Raw genomic sequence first — 6,246 nt, forward strand, 5'->3', positions numbered from 1 at the left:
TTCTGTAACAATGGCAGCCAGTTGTTTGTTGTCTCTGACATATCACTGTTTATAGACAAGTTCTTCACAGACTTTCAAACATCATTGCTATGAATTTGACCAGCATAAATATTTATGCATGCCATTTCACCCGTTTAACATTCTGAACATCATTTGGTTTATCAATCATATCGGATTTGCTCTTTGTACAGCCCTCTATAAATGTGCATAAAGTTGACGGATCCCTAACCCATTGAATTTAGCGGCGCTTGCACAACAGGCTATAAATCTACCTACGTTGGTATCCAAATTCATGTAGAACGCCTTTCCAATAATGGATGTAGCGAAATGAGCTCTAGTGAGTGCACGGTACTCTCCAGGGTCCAGGCTTACTGGTAAAGCCTACGCACGGAAAACGGGGAGTACCCAAACAAAAAGGAGTATTAAAAACAAAAAGGAGTATTATTTAAAAGGAGAAACTATTTAAAATGGGAACCTATTTGTGAAAAGCGGGAGGAAAGTTAAAAGGGATTATTTGTAAAAAGGGGAACTATTACAAAATGGGTGAAAATAAAAGGGTATTATTTGTAAAGGGGTAATTCGAAAACGGGGAAACTATTTGAAAAGGAAATTAAAAAGGGGGAAACTATTTGAAAAGGGGATTCGAAAAGGGGGATCTGAAAAGGGGAAACTATATGAAAAGGGGAAAGTCGAAAAGGGGGCACTATTTGAAAAGGGGCAAGTCGAAAAGGGGAAACTATTTGAAAAGAGGGAAAGTCGAAAAGGGGGAACTATTTGAAAAGGGGTTAAGTCGAATAGGGGGAAAGTCGAAAAGGGGGAAACTATTTGAAAACGGGGAAAGTTAAAAAGGGGAAACTATTTGAAAAGGGGGAAAGTCGAAAAGGGAGAAACTATTTGAAAAGGGGGCAAGTCGAAAAGGGGGAAACTATTTGAAAAGGGGGAAAGTCGAAAAGGGGGAAACTATTTGAAAAGGGGGTAAGTCGAAAAGGGGGAAAGTCGAAAAGGGGGAAACTATTTGAAAAGGGGAAAGTCGAAAAGGGGAAACTATTTGAAAAGGGGTTAAGTCGAATAGGGGGAAAGTCGAAAAGGGAGAAACTATTTGAAAACGGGGAAAGTTAAAAGGGAAACTATTTGAAAAGGGGAAAGTCGAAAAGGAGATACTATTTGAAAAGGGGGCAAGTCGAAAAGGGGGAAACTATTTGAAAAGGGGAAAGTCGAAAAGGGGGCACTATTTGAAAAGGGGCAAGTCGAAAAGGGGGGAAACTATTTGAAAAGGGGAAAGTCGAAAAGGGGAAACTATTTGAAAAGGGGTTAAGTCGAATAGGGGAAAGTCGAAAAGGGGGAAACTATTTGAAAACGGGGAAAGTTAAAAAGGGAAACTATTTGAAAAGGGGAAAGTCGAAAAGGAGATACTATTTGAAAAGGGGCAAGTCGAAAAGGGGAAACTATTTGAAAAGGGGAAAGTCGAAAAGGGGAAACTATTTGAAAAGGGGTAAGTCGAAAAGGGGAAAAGTCGAAAAGGGGAAACTATTGAAAACGGGGAAAGCATTTCGCAAAAAGGGGGAAAACTAAAATTTGGGGATATGAATTATAAAAGGGGGAGTTTGGCGGAGATCAGACACCGTAATTTTCAGAGTTTTTGTATATTTTAGACGTTCTATGACTTTTGTTTGCTGTGTAGAGGCTGAATTGCACGTCAGTGATAGTCATGGGCAAATTGATTGGGGTGTTTGATAAAATTCCCTTAAAGGGAAAGCTTCCTGGAAAGCTTAAGCAACATAATACGTCACTAACTTTGTCCGATCGGGCTCAAATTTGGTGGGTGGAATCCTTGATACGAGGGGAATATATGCCCGAAATAAAATTGAGGTCAAGCGAGGTCAAAGGTCATTACGGAGAGGTCAAATTCAAAACTTTGTCCGATCGGGCTCAAATTTGGTGTGTGGAATCCTTGATACGAGGGGAATATATGCCCGAAATTAAATTGAGGTCAAGCGAGGTCAAAGGTCATTACGGAAGGGTCAAATTTCAAACTTTGTCCGATCGGGCTCAAACTTGGTGGGTGGAATCCTTGATACGAGGGGATTACATGCCCGAAATAAAATCGAGGTCAAACAAGGTCAAAGGTCATTACGGAGGGGTCAAATTTCAAACTTTGTCCGATCGGGCTCAAATTTGGTGGGTGGAATCCATGATACGAGGGGAATATATGCCCGAAATAAAATTGAGGTCAAGCGAGGTCAAAGGTCATTACGGTGAGGTCAAATTTCAAACTTTGTCCGATCGGGCTCAAACTTGGTGGGTTGAATCCTTGATACGAGGGGATTACATGCCCGAAATAAATTCGCGGTCAACCAAGGTCAAAGGTCATTACGGAGGGGTCAAATTTCAAACTTTGTCCGATCGGGCTCAAACTTGGTGGGTGGAATCCTTGATACGAGGGGAATATATGCCTGAGATACAATTGAGGTCAACCGTGGTCAAAGGTCATTATGGAGGGGTCAAATTTCAAACTTTGTCCGATCAGGCCCAAACTTGGTAGGTGGAATCCTTGATACGAGGGGAATACATGCTCGAAATAAAATTGAGGTCAACCGAGGTCAAAGGTCATCACAGAGGGTTCAAATTTCAAACTTTGTCCGATCGGGCTCAAATACAATACAACAAACCTGGGGGTCGTACACCTAACAGTATTAAAGTTATAAGAAAAATCATAAAATTTGGGTCCCTATTTTCAAGGTTACCTATTTCTCCAATGCTTAAGCAATGAAATATACGTCACTTATACGTTGAACACGGATCGATTGGCGCGAGGTTCATATTGGTGCGTATGCACCAAATATATATCTTGTAATCCGATGTGTTGTGTTAATCATGCTTTCACTGAAGATGAATAACAGTTTGTCCTAGAAAACTTTGATTTCTGTAATTGGAAGCTTTCCAACTTTAGGTTATGCATTCTTTAGGTTGTGCAAATATGTTATATTTTAACTTTCCAAAGAACATTTGAGCCAAGAATTACAATGATCAAGTGTTTACAGCTTAACGTGTGATTTTTTAAACTATGCAACATTAATGTTGAAGTTTTAGAAGATTTAAACTTTGCATTACAATTTTTTGGAAATAATTCCAAAAACATTAATGTGTGTGAGAAATTTTGTAAGCCAGCTGGAATTCTTTATGCAATAATTCTTCATGCAACATTCATATCTACGAGGGGGTATCAAAAAGTTTTAGAAATTGCCCAGAAGTGAAAGAGCTATATCAATGAAATTTTGTCAGTGCAATCACTGGTCCTTATGTAGTAATATGTACACTATGATGCAAAATTGGTCTCATAAGAATGTTTACTTTTTTTACAGGCGTAGATGTCAGTACCTGCCTATGTAACCGCATAACCAGCAAAATGGAGAAAATTGAGGCATGTAGCATGATTAAGTTCCATTTTAATGGTTACAGTGCCCAAAAATCTGTGATGAAATAAAATTCATTTTCCAAAAAGCAACAGTGACAATATCACAATCACCACCAAAGATAACTTTCATTTCATCATCAATTTTCTAGGCAATGCAACCCTTCAAAAGCAGGATCTTAATAACGCTGCTTGCCTCAATTTTCTCAATCTTGCAGTTTATGCGCAGTAACTGGGGCAGCAGGTTATTAGCATCTAGCGTCGCCTGTAAAAAAAGTAAACATACTTATGAGACCATTTTTGCACCATAGTGTACATAAGGACCAGTGATTGCACTGACAAAATTTCATTGATATAGCTCTTTCACCTCTGGGCGATTTCTAAAACTTTTTGATACCCCCTCGTACATTAACGAAGTGATATTTACAAGTACCGAGCATCATCTTACATGCAAGCTTTCATTTTCAATATCGTGCAGGTTTTCAAATTTTCAAAACCTAATTCAATATTTTGCAAGAAACAGATTGTTTAAAAAGAACGAAAAGGATTTAATCGAACAAAATATGAAGAAAGATAACCACTAGTGCGCATTGTGTTGAATGATCATTCTTTCAAACTTGGAATGAAGTGAATTGAAGCATGCGTTATGTAATCGCTCATTTCTTCGCAATCAGTCAACTGAATCCAGAAAAATTTGCATATAAGATGTAAAATAAGATGAGCTACACGCTGATTTTTAGATTTTTGGATTCTGATGTCTATTTCTCGACTTACGTCCTAATTCATTCGCCCGGTAATTTTTTCTGGGACACCCTGTATAAGGGTGTCGGGTTCAGGTATATTAGTCTCAGTTCTTAGACTGGGGTGGTGCACCCCAAATAAAAGCCCAAAATCAGCTGCAAAGACCACATCGATGTGATGACAACTTGAATGAATGTTCCATCAGCAGTGGCGGCGGCACGGGGGCAAATTATTATTTTTTTGAGGCAAACCCCCAACATTATGTAAATTTCCAGCTTTTGCGGCAATTTTGCACAAAATTGGTTGATTTTGCCCCCTGAAATTCACTTTGCTCCCCAATGCCCCCCCTCCCGAAAAAAAAATTCATGGTGCCACCACTGTTCATCAGAGCAAAATTGTGTTTGAATATAAGCAGGAAAATCCTACATAACTACTCTAAGCACCATGTTTAAATAAAAAAATTATGTTTTTTTAAGTGCCAGGTTTAAAAAGCCTAGCACTTAAACAACCCAAGTTTAAAACTTTTTCCTGTAAAAGTAGTAGCAAAACATACTTGTAAGTAATATTATTCAATAAATACTCTTATTGCACCATAAAATGTTGTAAATGTGTTTTCTTCAATGCTCCATATGTTGCTATAATTATATTTGTAGCCTTTCATCTCTTTTGTCAAACAAACGAAACAAAACATAATTTGATGCGTTTTAGGGGAATTCTACAGTACTATTAGTCGAGGAAAATTGCCGTATGAGCGTGAAATTGCGTATTACTGCAATTTGTTTCTTTTAAGATACAACCAGAGACAGATGTGTAAATTCAGACTCCGCCAGGAGCCAAAAATGGTACCCTTGAGCAAATTGAGGTCAAAGGTGACACAAGGGAGTAAAATTTAAATACTTAAATCAAAGTTTAAAATAGCAGACATTTTTCTTTGTGTCCTAAGGAGTCAAAAAGTCAATGGTCATATATCTCTAGAATGCCCAATTAATGAGATATACATCAAAATAGGTCAAAGGGTAAAAACAAAATTTAAAATAAAAATATATCAAAATGTTCCAATTGCAATGAAAATGATCTCAAATTATCTGTCTTGACAAAATGAAACACAAAATGTATAATTTGCTATATCTGAGAAGTCATCTTATTCTAGAATCATGGGTCCGAGTTCAACAACCCTATATATCCTACACAATATGTATAACCATGGCATTTCAGTCGTCATAGCATAAAATCTATACTCTGCATGCAGATATGGTAAACTATATATTTGGTGAGTGTACCAAATTTGAGTAGCGTAGAAGTATAAATTTGCTTTCTATTTATATATTTTATGTTTTATTTTGTCAAGACGGATTATTTAAAACATTTTAATTGTAATTGGAACATTTTGACAATTTTACCCAGTACACTTTTGTTTTTGCCTTTTGACCTATATCTCATTAATTAAATATTCTAGAGTTATGACTATTGATTTTTTTAAATCCTTAGGACCCAAAGAAAAAAATTCTGCTATTTTATACTTTGATTTAAGCACTTTAAAATTTTATCCCCTTGTGTGACCTTTGACCTCAATAACTCTTTGCTCAAGGATGCCATTTTGGCTCCCGGCTGATTCTGAATCTATACACGCCTGGCTGTTACTTGAAGAAAAAATGGTGGTAGTATGCAACTACATGCTTATACTGGGTTGTCAATGGTCTCTATCCTCGACTATATTGTTTCCAAGTATTTTAAAATACACTCTAAATATGAGGCAAAATCTAAATTAAGTGTTCACTGCATATTTTGTGACAAATTTATTATAAACCAGTAAATCTTTTTATAATATGTACAAGAGGTTTTGTAGATATATAGATTATATATAATATAAAAGGAAAAAGTCCATATCACCACGGTAACAGTATGGTACAATATTCTGAAGGATAGTGCATCAGGGGGATTTGGGTAGGTAGAGATGCCCCCGAAAATCTGAAAGAAGACCCATATTTATGCCAATTTTCTTAAAAAAATTAGACACTTTTGTTTTACCAGAGGTCCAGATTTTTGGCCAAATTTAACACAAACACAATATCGTGAAATTTGTACAAAATTTC

The sequence above is a fragment of the Amphiura filiformis genome, chromosome 2, assembly GCF_039555335.1.
Source record: "Amphiura filiformis chromosome 2, Afil_fr2py, whole genome shotgun sequence".
NCBI lineage: Eukaryota > Metazoa > Echinodermata > Ophiuroidea > Amphilepidida > Amphiuridae > Amphiura > Amphiura filiformis.